The sequence below is a fragment of the Podarcis liolepis genome (genome assembly GCF_965112155.1).
Source record: "Podarcis liolepis genome assembly, chromosome: 15".
Lineage (NCBI taxonomy): Eukaryota > Metazoa > Chordata > Lepidosauria > Squamata > Lacertidae > Podarcis > Podarcis liolepis.
The window spans coordinates 40,790,009-40,806,917 of NC_139566.1; positions in this window are offsets into that span (position 1 = coordinate 40,790,009).

Sequence of the window (16,909 nt, forward strand, 5' to 3'; positions counted from 1 at the left end):
GTGAACCAGAGCAGTGCACAGAAACGCCATTTACCTTCCCGCCAGAGCAGTACCTATTTATCTACTTTTGCTTGATGTGCTTTCGAACTACTAGGTTGGCAGGAGCAGGGACCAAGCAACGGGAGCTCACCGCTGACCTTCTGATCAGCAAGTCCTAGGCTCTGTGGTTTAACCCACAGCACCACCCTCGTCCCTTAAACGCAATATAGAAATTAAGAAATGCAAAATAAGTGATAAAGAACAGAAAATCATCAGAGGTGTTGACGGAAGTCTAAAACAGTGTATAAGATAAGAAGATATGTTGTATGACTGTTGGAACTGATATGTTAAAAAATAAAAAAAATGTATATATATAAAAAAATGAAATGAAGAAGGCAGCGCACACATTCACTGGTTCCATGGACAGAGTCCAGCTGGAGGGGTGGCTGGGTTTTACTCTAGCTCCACCAACTCCAGGAGTTGATGTGATTTCAATATTTGCAGAGAACAAAGTTAGGGGGAAAGGGTTTTAAGTGCTTATGCTCACAATGTTAAGTAAATAAACCAGAAAATAACAATTGCAACTTGTAAGTATCTTATTTTTTCTTCTTTAATAATTTCAATGGGGGGGGGGTGGCAAAAAAAAATTATGCACCAGGTACCACCTGACCTTCCTATGCCACTGGGTCAACAACTCTGGGAAACGGGGGGGGGGGCAGAGGGATCTTTGCACCACAGAGCTGGAAATACTGAAGACAGCCCTGTTCACTATAATGGGAGAAATAAACTTAGTTATACATCTCCCCTCTCTTTCACATGTGGATTAAATCTGGAGACAAAGGAGCCCTTGCATATAGATTAAACCTGACAAATTCAGGCAGACCCATCTTCCTTTTCAAAAAGCTTTAAAGTATCTCTCTCCCTACCCCTATCCCGCCCCCCATGCTTAATATGCTTATTTTCTGGCAGAATTGGATGCAAATGGCAAGTATGGCTCTTCTGAGGGGATGAAGCCAAATTTCAGAATGATAAGTGCTCTCCTGCAATGACAGATTTTCTCGCTTTAGGGTAGGAAAAGAAGGGTTTGTGTAGACAGGTTAGTTTGCAAGTTGGACTCATGAAGGAGGTGTCCTTGGGTCAGAAACTCACCAGAGTTCAGACAAATAGCTCCTGGAGCTACTGTGCCAGATGATTTGACCTTCATGAAAACGTGTTTTCCCCCCCCTTGCCATTCCTCTCCTTCTCTAGAAGTACCCTCCATGAAGGAAGGAGAGAGAGAGAGAGAGAGAGAGAGAGAGAGAGAGAGAGAGAGAGAGAGCACTATCATATTTAATGGTTTGCCGAGAAAAAGACTGAACAGGAAAGAAAGCAATAGTCTAACTTCACTGTTTATGCCCTGCTCTCACAACCAAAACTTGGAGAAGAATGATGAGGGAATATCGCTCCTCAAAACCCCTGTGATTGGAGTGCCTTGGGAAAACAATTCACTGTGATTTAAACGTGTGCCTGTGCATCAAAATATCCCAATCTTTGCACCCCCCTCTCATGCTTCAGCAAATTAAATCATACCCCAGCCCAAATTTCCATTCAGCACATCCCCCCCCCAAAAAAATCCACTTTGTGGGTGTATGCACTTCCCCCTCAAAATATACGTTTTCTTTGGGTGGGTGGGAGAGAATTGCATCATATACCGTATTTTTCGCTCCATAGGGCGCACCGGACCATAGGGCACACCTAGTTTTTAGGGGGGGGGGGATAAAGAAAAAAATATTCCCCCCCCAGCCCCAAAGAGCAAAGAAGCCAAGACAGCCAGCGGGATCCATCCCACTGGCTGCCTTGGCTTCCTCTTTAGCCACGCACAACCTCTCCAGCCGGGAGAGGCTACACACAGCTTCATTTTTAGCCGCGGGGCTGGGGCAGGGGAAGTCCAAGCTTCCCCCGACCCCAGCCCCCAGAACAGGTCCAGGAGTGGAGGCAAGGTTGCGCAGCCTTGCCGCCGCTCCCGGAGCTTGCGGGCTGGGGGAGCGCTCCGAAGGTTTGCGGATAGCTGCCTGAAGCCTGGAGAGCGAGAGGGGTTGGTGCACACCGACCCCTCTCACTCTCCAGGCTTCAGCGAAAGCCTGCATTCGCTCCATAGGACACACAGACATTTCCCCTTCATTTTTGGAGGGGGAAAAGTGCGTCCTATAAAGCGAAAAATACAGTAACTGCATTCTAATCTATGTATGATTCCAGAAAGTGAAAATGAGTTTGGGTCACTTCAAAATGCAGGCTGAGAGTTTAATTCTCTTTCCACTGTACCCCCCAAAAGGAATTTTCTCAAACTCCAAGCAAAGCTGACATTGCATTGTCAGGGAGGGTTGCTGGTTTGGGTAAATTCACTGGATCATTCCATTTAGAAAGCCCGCCCACCCCTCCCCCTCCCCTTTGCCTTTGCATATGCTAATATGCCATGAAACACTGTCATTTCTCTGCTCCGAAAGCATTAGAATTTAATTAGTGCTGGAACGAGCATCGCCAACCTTGAGCAACAGAAATGGTAAATTGCTTCAGTGCATCCATAGAAGGTGAGAATATATATCATGTGCTTTCTGTTCAAGCTTGATTTTCATTTCATTATGCCTCTAAATGGATTTACAGGAGTCTATTTAGGATTAAAAAGCCGCTGGCCTATTTAAACATTAAAATACAGCCAAGGGTGGGTAATTTCAGCCAGGTACGAGAGAGAAACTTTGTCTTGTGGTGATTAGCAGAATCCATTTCCAACGTGGTGAGTTCATTACTCCTTGAGGTGAGCAAGGGGTTGCTCGCTGGAGGTGAACCAAGATGACATGCGCTCAGGGAAGTTCACATTTGTTGAATTGAGCTGACTGAAAGAGCCGTGATTCCTGACCAAGGCTCTGCTTGGTTGATGTGTGTGTTTGGATAACATGACAAGTGAAGGACTTTCATAGATGAGGAACCTCAGCCCCAGTAGCCAAATGTGCGCACACACCCCAGAGCTTTCTACCTGGTTCTCAGAACTCTCTCCCGCCACACTGATTCTGCTTCGCACCCTGGATTATTTCAGCCTAGCTGGAAAGTGTCTTTGAACTATGGTGATGTCTTTTACTTCCCAGCAAGAGACCCTGCAAGAGGAAACAGGGGTTCTTAAACAGCTCAGGATCACAACACCTTAATTGCATATTTTTTGCTCCATAAGACGCACCTGACCATAAGACACACCTAGTTTTTAAGGGGAGGAAAACAAGAAAAATAATTATTCTGAGTGGATGTATGATTTTTGTGGTTCATGCTATGTCCACAGACATGATATGTGATTTGACAGTGAGTTTGGGGTACCCCAATGCAAAAATCCTGAGGATCCATGTGGATCCATGCTTTGTAACCACACTTTTTGTGCCATTGTGCCCCCACGAAACAGTGGATGTGTGATTATTTTTGGTGCAGGCTGTAGCTCTGGACATGTTATGTGATCTGATGGTGAATTTGGGGTGACCCAATGCAAAAATCCTGAGGATCCATGTGCTTTTACCTACCCCCTTCCCAGGCAGCCTCCTTTATCGCTAGCGTCTCTTGTCTCCCTCCTGATCGCTTGCTGATTAGCAGCTTCGTTTCAATACCCCCTTCCCTCTTGTTTACCTTAGTGTCTTTTCCTTAGCTGGAGCAGTTTTTTGCTCCTCCTTTTTCTTCTAAGTTCTCTTCTCATTGCTTGTTTTAGTATTCCTGTCTCCTCTCCTTGCAAGTTTGCTATCTTTACCCCCCTCCTCCCCCGGCAGCCTCCTTCACCTGCAGCCTTATCTCTTTCCCGATCGCTTGCCGATCAGCTACTCTGAATAAGTTAACTTTACTGACCCTGAAATTACCAACTGAGACCCTTCTTTATATGCTTTCTCCATGAGAAGACCGGAGGGTGGCAATATGAGAATGGGCCTTTTCTGTGGTGGCTCCCCATTTGTGGAATGTTCTCCCCAGGGAGGCTCTCCTGGCGCCATCTTGATATATCGTTTGGTGCCAGGCAAAAACTTTCCTCTATAACCAGGCCTTTGACTAATTAAACAATCTGAGGCCTTTTAAACTGTAGAAGGGAGATTGTTTTGTTTTTAAAATGTTGCACATTTTTTGTGTTTTTATATTGTAAACTGCCCTGTTATCCTCAGATAAAAGGTGGTATAGATACAGTGGTACCTTGGTTTGCAAGCGTTTTGGATAACAACCACATCAAACCCGGAAGCACATGCCCCTTTTTTTTGGATTACAACCCATTTCTTTGGGATTACAACCTTTTATTGTTTTTATTATTTTTTTGAAGGCCCCATTGGGTTACAACCTGTTTTGGATTACAACCAGACCTCCGGAACGGATTATGGTTGTAAACCAAGGTGTTGTTGTTGTTTAGTCATTTAGTTGTGTCCGACTCTTCGTGACCCCATGGACCAGAGCACGCCAGGCACTTCTGTCTTCCACTGCCTCCCACAGTTTGGTCAAACTCATGTTGGTATCTTTGAGATCACTGTCCCACCATCTCGTCCTCTGTTGTCCCCTTCTCCTTGTGCCCTCCATCTTTCCCAACATCAGGGTCTTTTCCAGGGAGTCTTCTCTTCTCATGAGGTGCCCAAAGTATTGGAGCCTCAGCTTCAGGATCTGTCCTTCCAGTGAGCACTCAGGGCTGATTTCCTTAAGAATAGATAGGTTTGATCTTCTTGCAGTCCATGGGACTCTCAATAGTCTCCTCAAAGGTACCACTGTAAATAAATAAATTCTTGATGAATTGCTTCTTTACAACATCTGGCATGGACTGGCTTGATCTGCACCTCTTGGACTATGTGCATGTCAGAAAGGAGCTCTCTACATTGAGGGCGTTTTGGTTTTTTTAATGGATAAGAAGTCTGGCTAGATCAGGCTGATCTTACCCAGCATTCTGTTCTCACAAGTAGCCAACCAGATGCTCATGGGAAGCCCACCTGAACACAACAGCACTCTACCCCCTTGTGATTTCCAGCAGTTGATATTCAGATCCACATTTACTCCAACCATGGATGGAGTAAATATGGCCAGCAGCCACTGATAGCCTTCTCCTACCTGAATTTGCCTAAACGTCTTTTGCCGAAGTTGATGGCCATCACAACATCATGTGGGAGCAAATTCCATAGATTAAGTATGTACCATGCACAAGCAGATTTGGGGCAGTGCAACCGGTTCCCCTGCAATGGGTACCCAGCCAAGAGGGGTGCTGTTGGGCATTGCAACTATGACATAGTGCATGTGCAGAGTGGAAGGCGAGAGGCAGGAGGCTACTGAACTTTGGCCTCACACAGAGCCAGTGAAACTGGAAAGACCAAAGTCTGCCCCGGCACCATGTGAAGAAGTGTTTCCTTTCTCCGATCCTGAATCCTCCAATAAAAAAAGAATTTGTACAAAAAGGTTAAGCTGTGCAGTATACAATTTTAATAAACAACAATAAAATACCACTACTACTAATGTATATAATGGTGCAAGTAGCATACAAAAATGTCTTGCATTAGTGAAAAGTGCTTGCAGAAAATGCATTAGGCAAAATGACATACAAAAAACACATATATCGGGATGAATTTGCTAATGAATCTCCATGAGAGTCTGGAAAAGCCCAATGATGGGGAAATATGGAGAACTGACCTCAAGGTGGGGAAAATGAGAGAAGTCAAAACTGACAAATTCACCCATCCCAAGAATGCCTGCACAGAAAGGGTCCTTCTGCCAACACCCAATTCTATCTCACAATCAGTGGCTACATCCAGGGGTGGAGAAAGGGGTGTGTGGTGTGGGTGGGCCGCCTCAGGTGTCACCACTGAGGGCGGCACTCGCCCCGGGGCCTGCAGCGCACCTGAGCCACACATCTCTTTTGGGAGTAATGCAGTGGCTTGGGCACCCGCAGGCTCCGCGCTGCCCCAAATGGTCTGCTCACCGCCTCCCCTTCAGCTGTAGGGCGGCTGAGTGGGAGGAGACAGACAGACTCCTCAGAGGCCCCACAGAGCATCCTGCCCCAGTTCGCCCCGCCGGCAGCTGGCCCTGCCCCTGGGTGCAGGGCATTCGCCCAAGCCACAGGCACCCAATCGGCTTGCTCCACTGCTGGCTACATCCTGCTCGCTGCAGATGCAGCACCATCTCATCCTCCATCCTCTCGCTTTGTGCCATTAATGAGCAACGAAGATGCACACGCAGGGTTTAGCATTGCATTTCCTTTTCCTTCTATCCCTCTATCCCTCTGCTTTGCTTTTGACTGCAGCTGAAGGTCCACCAACCCTCTCAATTTTAATTAAGTCTCGCTGGAATGGGGTTGCCTCCATCTGCCTGTCTTCAGGCGCTGATCAGGATTCCTACCTACTCTTGAAATAATTGCCCTTAAGGAGAAGAAGGGAAGCAACAAACCAGGAATTAAACCAATTTCTACAAACAAATAAACATAAAAAGGTATTTATTTACAAAGAATGCTTTCAACCGTTTGTGCATTATCAACTTTCCGCACACTTCACTGCCTTCGCCCTTTCCACCCAACTTCAATTTAGTTTTCAAAAGTCTGAAAATGACAGAACAAAATCAGTATATCAAAAAAGTGTTTTTATTTTTTAAAAAAAATCTCTTTCAACGAATATGTTATTATGCACACATATTTACAAAGCTAAGATGCCCATTGTTATGAATGTCTACTGACAATGCAAAAGATTGTTCTTCAGGTCACATGTACACCTTATATTTAACACATTTAATTATATTACTTTAACAATAATGCCATGCCCCCAAACCCTGGACTGTGATTCATTCCTTACAGGGGGTTGAACTAGATTGAACTCTACAACTATATGTTCTACTGTCCAAGAGAAAAAGGCCCTGTTTTCAACTCATATCTTGTTCAGTTCAATCTTTAACTTGTTCCACATCTCTCCATTCTGGGCACAGGGAGAATCCTTACTCCTTTTCAAGTGCTAAATCCAGCTGATGAATTTATGAAGGGATCCTGTACAGGTAGCCTGATGCCATGGTGTCAGGGATGGAGAAGAAATTGTACAGTATTCAGCTTGCAGTCGAAGGTAAACCTACCTCATTCACACTTCCCAAAACAAAAAGCCATCCAAAACCACAGCCTTCTTTCCAAAATTTGTGCTTCTCTGCATTTTGCAATGCAGTTCTCCAGCAAAAATGCATTTAATAAGATAAGCTGTGCATTTTCAAATCACATAATGCAAAGAAATATAATGATATTAGGGAAAACAGCTTTGCAAAATTGTTTCTATTAGGAGAAATTGCATACAAAGATGTGCATATTAGGGCAAATTCCCTGATGAATTTTGATTAGGGGTTTTTTTAAAATAAAAAACCCACACACAATTGATGGGGAATTGTGGATAACTGAACTTAACAATGAAATAACAGGAAACCATAATCAACAGATTCATCCAGTCTTACGTGCAGCTCATATCAGGAACCATGCACAGGCTTCCTGTTCCACTTCCTGGCTGGAGAAGGGAACTGTAAACCAGGCATAGGCAAACTCGACCCTCCAGCTGTTTTGGGACTACAATTCCCATCATCCCTGACCACTGGTCCCGTTAACTAGGGATCATGGGAGTTGTAGTCCCAAAACATCTGGAGGGCCGAGGTTGCCTATGCCTACTGTAAGCACTTCAACGTAGGATACAGCAACCTAGGATCGCTTTGATTCATGATTCAGGGAAACAGATTAGTAGATATTGACTCATTCAGTGGAGGGCCCACTGCCTGGCTCTGGAGGAAATCCCAGGCTTGATCCCTTGCATTTACGCCTACAGTAGGGGTGAGGAACTTGTTGCCCCACCCAGTGTTGCTGGGCTATAACTCCCAAAACCAAAAGGTGGGGGGAAGGCACTGGGTGCAAGGGGGGGACCCACAATCATCTGTTTATTGGCTTGCCACTTTTCCAGAAAGTTGTGCCAAAAGTAGCCAATGCCATAAGAATATAAGAAGTGCCTGTTTGATCAAGCCAATGGCCTATCCAGTCCAGCATCCTGTTTTCGCAGTGGCCAAGCAGATGGCCATGGGAAGCCCACAAGCAGAATATGAGCACAATAAACACTTTCCACACCTGTGACTTCCAGGAGCTGGCATTCAGAAGCGCTGCTGCCTCTGACTGATTCTCATAGAAAGCTCAGCTAGGAGTGGGAACCAGAAGCAAGCCCACTGCTACAAAGAAAATGGGGCCAGGGACATGTGCTGTTTCCAGCAACTAGAAGGCTCAAAAGGAGGGGTTGTGTTCCTTGGCTTATTGGTCCAGCTGCTGATGGTAAAGCCGTTCTAGGTGCATGTTTGTTTTTTTACTCATGAGTAGGCACCTTACTCATGAGTGGCACAGCAGTATTGGATGCACAGATGCATTCTATGTTGTTGCTCTTCAGCCTGGAACCAGGACTTTTCCTGGCGGCGTTCTTGAGGACTGAGGATGTTAAGTATAATTGGTTATTTCACACTGAAATGGGAATGGCTATTGGTGAAAAGGGTTTAACTAGAAGATTCCACTGCAGCTAAAGAACAGCAAGAAGAGCTCCCTCTGAGCTTTAACTGGTTGATAATAAACTTTTGTTCTCCAGCAGCTAACATCTGAATCATTTAAGCTTAGAACAGGTGACAAAGGTATTTGGATGCAAATCTCCATTTTGGTTCTTTGTTTGTTTGGTGGAGGAGGTAAATCAGGCTTCCTCAAACTCGGCCCTCCAGATGTTTTGAGACTACAGTTCTCATCATCCCTGACCACTGGTCCTGCTAGCTAAGGATCATGGGAGTTGTAGGCCAAAAACATCTGGAGGCAAAGTATTGGAAGACACAAGATCTACCCACTCTGGAAGAATGGCAGATGAAGGTGATGGACTATATGACATTGGCTGAAATGACTGGCAGAATCCGTGATCAGGGGAAAGAGACGGCGGAAGAAGATTGGAAGAAATTTAAAATCTATCTTAAGAAATATTATAAAATTGATGAATGTTAAAATGTTGAGGTTCTTTAGAAAGACAAGGAGATTACAGCGATAAAAGGTTAAGTTAAAGAAAAGAATAATGAAGGAATATATTTGAGAAGATTAAAGTTAGGATTTGCTGAAATAATTTTGAAATTTTGGATGCAGAAAGGGGAGGTTTGGGGGAGTCCGAGAAGTAAGGTTTATGAAAAAAAGGATATGAAATTATACATGTTTGTTTGTCTTTTTATTTGTTTGTTTTGTGTATAAAAAGTTGTAAAATCAATAAAAATTTTATAAAAAAAACAAACAAAAAACATCTGGAGGGCCGAGGTTGAGGAAGCCTGATGTAAATGAATATCTCCAGGTAAACAGTCTAAGGCCAATGGAGGCTGGAATTCAGGTTGTGAGTAGAGACAAACCTCTGCTTCTAGATCTGTTGGAGTTACAAGTTAAAGTTATTTCTAAGATGTTGAGCCTGTACAAGATATTGTATGGATATTTTGGTTGTGTCTTTGATGCTTTTGTTCTCTCTTTTTTAAAGAAAGTTCTGCAAGTAAGCTTTTGAATTAAACCTATGGGCCTTGACAATGTTTTTATTCCAAAAGGACTCAGTTTTCATGCATCCGGTCACTTCAAACCGCACAATATTAATATCTGCTATAGAGAAGTGGCTCCATCTCCTTGTCTGATGGCTCTGAGGGGTCTCCCACAAGAGAGAACACCCTTAGCACTGGGTCCACAAGACCCTGACAACAAATTAATTTTATAATGAATGATTTTAGAGTGTTGTATGTGTTGTACGTTTGTACTGTTTTATTGTTGTTAGCCACCCTGAGCCCGGCTTCGGCTGGGGAGGGCGGGATATAAATAAAAATTATTATGATTATTATTATTATTATTATTATTATTATTATTATTATTATTATCCTCAACCTGTGTATTATTTGTCTTGACCTGTGAGGACCCCATGTCTGGAATCACACTTTTAGTGTGACAACACTGTGCTGTATTCAACATTTTTTTGTTTCAACAATCCTACCTAGACATGTAGATTACTGATATATGCTTTAATCTGTTTTTAGTATGTTGCCAATTTTGTCTTTAGAACATTCGAAAAAGTCATTTTTACTGATAATTTTGTTGTTTTAAATTATTTTTGTAAACCGCTGAGGTTTTCTCTTTACAACCAAGGGCTGCATAAATTTTATGAAATAAGTAAATAGGGGAAATGTGTGACACCACCTCAGTCAGCAAAATGCCCCCTGGGGCAACCTGCTTTCTTGGTGCATCAGTTAAGCTGTCAAAATTGGCTCCTGCTTCCTCCTTGCTTAGTTCAGCTTCAGTGACAGTGTCCCATCTGAGTCAATGAAGTTATAAAAAGCCATCCAATTGATCGCTCCCTTAATAACACTCCTTATCACCGAGGTACTGCTGCACTGACTCTTTCTCTCCAGTGCCTCAAATCTGCTAGACATTGTTCTGTAACAATCAATGGGTCACTGCATAGATGGCCAATGAGACTCCATCAATTCAAAATATTTAACTGCAGCTTTGGGGAAATTACTGGTTGAGAAGAATGCAATTAGCTACCCTTCAAAGACAGGTATTTTCAGACTGAAAGTGGTCTTTTCTTTGCCCTATTCTATTATCTTGGATGATTAGGTAGCGACATTTTAAGAAAATTGCCCACCCCCACAACCCCCCAGCAAAGGCTTCCTAATCTTTGAAGCTTTAAAATGAACCCATGTATTTCTCTAGTGCTAATAAAAGCTTTGCACAACTGAATGTTTCGGGCAGGCAAATCAATTCTGTACAACGGAACAAAATTTTTATTTTCCATTTTTTAAAGAAGAAGAAGAAGAGGAGGAGGAGGAGGAAGCATACATTGAATTAATGTTAAACTGTACCACTGTCAGCTCACTGTACCACTCCCTCAGAACCCAAGGTGATCTCTCGTTCTCAGTAAGTCCCCTCATGGGGACTTGGCTCAAAGGGTTTGGTTGCCTCTCTCATCACAGGAAGGCACTCTGTTTGCTATTACAGTGGTACCTCAAGTTACAGATGCTTAAGGTTACAGACTCCGCTAACCCAGAAATAGTACCTTGGGTTAAGAACTTTGCTTCAGGATAAGAACAGAATTCATGTGGTGGCGGCAGCAGCGGGAGGCCCCATTAGCTAAAGTGGTGCTTCTGGTTAAGAACAGTTTCAGGTTAAGAACGGACCTCCAGAACGAATTAAATTCTTAACCCGAGGTACCACTGTATTTACAAACATATTTATTCTCCTACCTGTCTTCTCTTCCCTTTTCATTTTTCACAGTCTCTTGTCTTGCATATCATTCCTTCCTTTATTATTATTATTATTATTATTATTATTATTATTATTATTATTTATTAAACATATTAGCTCCAGAATCACAAAAGCCATCCCGGCTTCTGATTTGACCCCGGAATGTCCCTATGTCCCCCATCAGCGCTGCTGCCACTGAACTCAGGGAGGAGGAGGAGCCAGCGCCTGCCCTGAGCTGCAATCACAGCTGCACAGGAACATCCCATTGCCTCTCCATGTCTTCTCCATGGCCGCCGCTATTGGCTTCCTCCCTTGGGCAGCTCTTAGCAGCTACTGGAGAGCAGGTGAGGAAGAGGAGAAGCTGCCACTGTTAAGGCCCAGCCCCAGCTCTGAGAGGCAGGCAGAGGGCAGGACCACCCTGGACAGGAAGAAAGGAGGAGCAGAGTGCAAGGAGTACTGATTTATTTTATTTTTTTAATGCTTTGTGTGTCCACATCTAATTTTGCCCGTTTCTGAAATTTATTTATTGGTGAATGTTAGAATGATGCTGGTTTAGAAATTAAGTGGATTACAGTTGTAAGGATTAAGTTAAAAGAAAAGAAAGGTTAAAAATTAGATAAATTTAAGGGTGAGGATTTGCTGAATTAAAATTTGAAATTGGAATGCAGAAAGGGGAGGTATGAGGAGGTCGGAGAAGTAAGTTATAAGAAAATAAGGGTTTGAAATTATACTTGTTCTTTTTTTGTTTGTGTTTGTTTGTATTGTTGTGTTTGTCTGTATAATTTGTGAAACTTTAATAAATATTTTATATAAAAAAAATATATTTATTGGTGTAGATCTACCAAAGAATAAAATAAAATTGGGATTAAGTGTTGGACTTTTTCGCCAACACAGAATGTGCACAGCGGCTGGAGCGTAGAAATAAAAGGCTGTCCGCAATATGAGAAAGCTAGAGCAATAATCTGCCAACGAATTTGGGATGTGGAACTGCAATGCCACGTGAGCGAGATGAATAAACACCCAGCAATAAAAGATAATGGGAGAGGATTTACCCCAGCAAATTATTTGTTAAAATTACAAATACCTAAATACTGACGGTCATTTACCCTTGCTAGATTCAACGTGATGCCATCTGCATTATTGCAGGGCAGATTCGAGGGTAAACTATACGCGGAATGAGTCTGCCCCTGCAGCTTGATGGAGGTAGAAACTGTCTCTCATGCCTTGTTATGCTGCTGTTTCTGTGGGGATATACGCTCGGTATTTATTACCCCTGCTATGCAAAAATCTCCAAATGAATCCAAACTTCAGTGTCTAAAATCCTGGGTAGAGGACAAGGATCCTGAGATCACGTTAAGGGTAGCCAAATTCTGTGCGACTGCTATAAAACTTAGGGTTTTAAACATTAAGGTTTTAAATGATAATTTTAGGTTATATTGTAGTGACTAAGTTTTAATTTATATATTTTTTAACTGTTGCTATATCTGTATTGTCCCCGTTATACCTAACTGCAAATTCAAATGTATCCCTATCGTGTTTTATGACTTCCTTGATATTGTATGTGGGCTGGAACTTCTGTGACCCAAATAATAAAATTCAAGCTTATCCGCAATATGTTTGCTTAGTTTTAATTTTGAAAACCTAACGGTCAAAAACTGCAAGCCATCACTTGCACTCCTCACCAGCAGCAAACAAAACATTTGATCATCTTAAATACAGTTTTCAAATAATCGATTATCCTATCACATCCCTTCCTGCAGCCAGTGCAGAAAGTAACCCCCCTTTCTAATTAGGCAAAAAGTCGAGAGACCACAGGTGTGCAGCTAAGTAGGTCAAACTGCAAACATACACCTGTGAGCTTCAACCAACCGACCCAGTTCCTGCGTAGCATCATTGACCACTTTAAGATAAAGAAAAACCAACATTAAGGGGTTTTCTTGTGGGGGGGGAGAGGGAAAAAAGAGGCAGAGTCGTGCCTTGCTCAGCGCTCCCTACATACTGGAGTCCACATGGAGAGTGAGAGAAAGAGCAAAGGCCTGGTGACCCATTTTTTCTCAAGGTGGGAAGTGATGACAAAGGGCTAAGCCAGGCAGGACAATATACTCTGTGATTTACCGTATTTTTTGCTCTATAAGACTCACTTTTTCCCTCCTAAAAAGTAAGGGGAAATGTGTGTGCGTGTTATGGAGCGAATGCAGGCTGCGCAGCTATCCCAGAAGCCAGAACAGCAAGAGGGATTGTTGCTTTCACTGCACAGTGATCCCTCTTGCTGTTCTGGCTTCTGAGATTCAGAATATTTTTTTTCTTGTTTTCCTCCTCCAAAAACTAGGTGCGTCTTGTGGTCTGGTGCCTCTTATAGAGCGAAAAATACGGTAACTGCTTCATGCACTGATTAGATTCAAACACGCTAGGGTTATATGAGGCTGGAACCTTACATCCTGCCCATTTGAATCCCCCCCCCCAACAGTCACTACTGTAACATTGGCAAATGCCTCAATGATGACTCTTCCAACTCTATGATTCTATGATTCTATGACTGTCTGCAACAATGACAGCAACTAGCTTATGCCTTCTGAATATTCAGTGCAAACCCTCCCACAACAGCTCTGTGCCAAAAGAACCCAAATACAAATCCTGAAAACTAAAGAAAATACCATGCAAACTTTAGCAGAGGCTTAGTGCTGCTGTAACACAGCTGCAATGAATCCTGTGGGGTTCTCCAAGGCTATTTTAAGGTCGTTTTCTGTTTATATGGTGAATTTTAATTGTTCTTCTTGTCAATGTTCTTGTAAAAAAAATATATATTATTTGAACTGCTTAGAAATCCTGAATATCAAGCAGTTATCTGAAATAAATAAATAAAATGAATAATTTTGCCTGGATCATCCCAATGTCTCAATCTGAGGAACAGCCCTAAACATGTGTATCTAGGGATGAACGAGAATTCTCTTCAAGCCTTGTTTTTTAAGCAAAAAAAAATTTAATTTGCAATTGCTAGACCTACCTATGCATCAGAATATAATTGCATTTCAGATTCCATTGAAATGCCCCCAAACACAATAAAATGTGCATTTTAGTATCGAATTCATTTATAAATGTATACATTTGGGGTGCCACAGGGTTCTGTCTTGGGCCCGGTCTTATTCAACATCTTTATCAACGACTTGGATGATGGACTCAAGGGCATCCTGATCAAATTTGAAGATGACACCAAACTGGGAGGGGTGGCTAACACCCCAGAGGACAGGATCACACTTCAAAACGACCTTGACAGATTAGAGAACTGGGCCAAAACAAACAAGATGAACTTTAACAGGGAGAAATGTAAAGTATTGCACTTGGGCAAAAAAAATGAGAGGCACAAATACAAGATGGGGGACACCTGGCTTGAGAGCAGTACATGTGAAAAGGATCTAGGAGTCTTGGTTGACCACAAACTTGACATGAGCCAACAGTGTGACGCGGCAGCTAAAAAAGCCAATGCAATTCTGGGCTGCATCAATAGGAGTATAGCATCTAGATCAAGGGAAGTAATAGTGCCACTGTATTCTGCTCTGGTCAGACCTCACCTGGAGTACTGTGTCCAGTTCTGGGCACCACAGTTCAAGAAGGACACTGACAAACTGGAACGTGTCCAGAGGAGGGCAACCAAAATGGTCAAAGGCCTGGAAATGATGCCTTATGAGGAACAGCTAAGGGAGCTGGGCATGTTTAGCCTGGAGAAGAGGAGGTTAAGGGGTGATATGATAGCCATGTTCAAATATACAAAAGGATGTCATATAGAGGAGGGAGAAAGGTTGTTTTCTGCTGCTCCAGAGAAGCGGACACGGAGCAATGGAGCCAAACTACAAGAAAGAAGATTCCACCTAAGCATTAGGAAGAACTTCCTGACAGTAAGAGCTGTTTGACAGTGGAATTTGCTGCCAAGGAGTGTGGTGGAGTCTCCTACTTTGGAGGTCTTTAAGCAGAGGCTTGACAACCATATGTCAGGAGTGCTCTGATGGTGTTTCCTGCTTGGCAGGGGGTTGGACTCGATGGCCCTTGTGGTCTCTTCCAACTCTATGATTCTATGATTCTGCATTAAGATAAAGTGCATTTCTAAATGAGAATTTCAATGTGGCTTAATCACAGGGTAATGCAGAAATGGGATGCGACGGACTTAGGCATGAAGGTTGAAAAAAATGATATGGACCAGGAAGAGGCTGATCCGTCCATTCTTACAAAGATCCTTACTCTGAGTGAGGCATTATTTGGTGAAAGTCCATAGGCTTCCCTGTATGATTACTGCTGCAGTAGCAGAAAAACTCAAGGATGTGGAAACCAGGTTGAAGGTGTAACACAGGCTTCCTCAACCTCAGCCCTCCAGATGTTTTTGGCCTACAACTCCCATGATCCCTAGCTAGCAGGACCAGTGGTCAGGGATGATGGGAACTGTAGTCTCAAAACATCTGGAGGGCCGAGGTTGAGGAAGCCTGGTGTAACACAATTCCACTGGGTTGTCCGTGGTAAAAAGAAGGAACTGATTGGACGTGTCGCAACACATTAGTGTGTTGGCTGCAGTGTGTAGGTGTGTCGCACGAATGTTCCCCCCTCTCATCCCGGGGCTGGAAAGGGGTTAGTTTAACCTCCAGTTTGCTAGTAAAACTGAATTACTGTGTCACGAAATGATGCATATCTAAAAAGTATGTCACCAACATGAAAAGTTTGGAAAACTCTGGTTTAAAGTGAGAATTTTAGGGAAGTTCTTAACTATATCTGTATGGAGCATTTGTCTGAAACAAAGTATTGTGCCTCAACCATTAAGCTATAACCCTCATTGAGTGTGTGTAAATAAATTTCTAGTTTTGTTCCCAAAGTTCATCATTATTTTAATCCTCTGGTTGAGGGATAAGTGGCAACAGGTTTTCCTTGTGCATAATTTCCATACCTTGCTGCTGGTGATTAAGCAAAACTGCCACTTTCAGATAATAACAGACCTCTCAAGCATTCTGACAGGAAGAGTCTAATTTTTTTAAGCCACCCAAAAATCTGGTCACATTACCTCGCTCCCATCTTTCTTGAAGGAGGCTTTAAAACACACCCTAACACTCCGGAACAGAGTCAGGGGGCATGAAGAAAGAGGGGGGGGGGGAGAGAAGCAGTTCCATTATGTAGCCCAAATTGCTTGCCATAGCAGAACTTGAAGATTAAATTTGTTTCCCCATGAATGGGATTTGGAACTGTGCTTAATGTTTCCTTCTCATTTTCCAGCCCATGCCCAGTATGAAGAAGCATTAGCATTTATTAAAAAATAACTCAGGGGGCACAATCCAGACAAGGTCAAACACTTTCAAGTTCCATTGATCTCAGAGAGAGAGAAAAAGTGAAAGAGTGCTAAGCATGTGCTTAACTTTTCTACTGTGCTCAATTTTTAAAAGGCCATCCCCACCTTTTGGCAAATGGATCATGCTAGAAAAGAGAGAGGTGACCAGCTCATTTCTGCATTATTATTAATAATAATAGTTTTACATCAAGTAGACTTTCAGGGTCACTTCCTATCTCAAACATTCCATAGGAAAATACATTTTAATTGTAAGAATTTACAATTCCCCCCATGTACTTTCATGTTTATGTGTTTATTGCCAATTACCATATGAATAACTCCCCCCAGGAGATCTAGGTGGTATTCACAAG